The 559-nt window shown below is 37.0% G+C and overlaps 1 protein-coding gene across 1 annotated transcript in view; it reads right to left on the reverse strand.

Annotated features, from left to right (window-relative positions):
* LOC119587087 overlaps positions 1-559 on the reverse strand; it is a gene marked incomplete at its 5' end in the record, with an annotated part of 52255 nt that overhangs the window by 12342 nt on the left and 39354 nt on the right.

A 559-nucleotide genomic window follows, 5' to 3' on the forward strand; every position in this document is an offset into this window, starting at 1 on the left:
TTTCCTTTGTACAAGAACCTAATTAAGATAAAACGAATTAATTACATGAGACGGACATGTAAGAAAGGACAAACATAAACAAAAGAAACTAATCATTGTAAGAAAACAGACGAGCAAAGCAAAACAAAGGAGACCTTGTAAAATGAACTAAAACAGACTACAAAGAGGAAGCGAAGACTAAATAGTAATAATGATAAAGAATAATAGAAACAAATGATGATATGAAGAAAGATGTCTACGTAGAGATTTTTCTTTAAATCTGCGGATTTTTTTTTTCCAATTCAATTAAATAGCACTTAGGTGTGTGTACAATGCCTCTCTCGATCAAACAAATCCCATTCATCCAATTTTCTCCTACACGCTTTCCCAAGGAAGATACAACAATGCCATTCCGCTTTTAATCTGACCTCATATTTGCCAATACTTCCCAGACCCGCGGCACAATATCAAATTGTTATCTTTGTAAATATTAGGCCATGCGAGGGGTGATTAGGATCTGAATCGCAAGGCCTCGCTCGCGATGGGGGGGCGTCAGGGAAAATATGTGGGTGCCTTGTGT

This window comes from Penaeus monodon, chromosome 22, assembly GCF_015228065.2.
Source record: "Penaeus monodon isolate SGIC_2016 chromosome 22, NSTDA_Pmon_1, whole genome shotgun sequence".
Lineage (NCBI taxonomy): Eukaryota > Metazoa > Arthropoda > Malacostraca > Decapoda > Penaeidae > Penaeus > Penaeus monodon.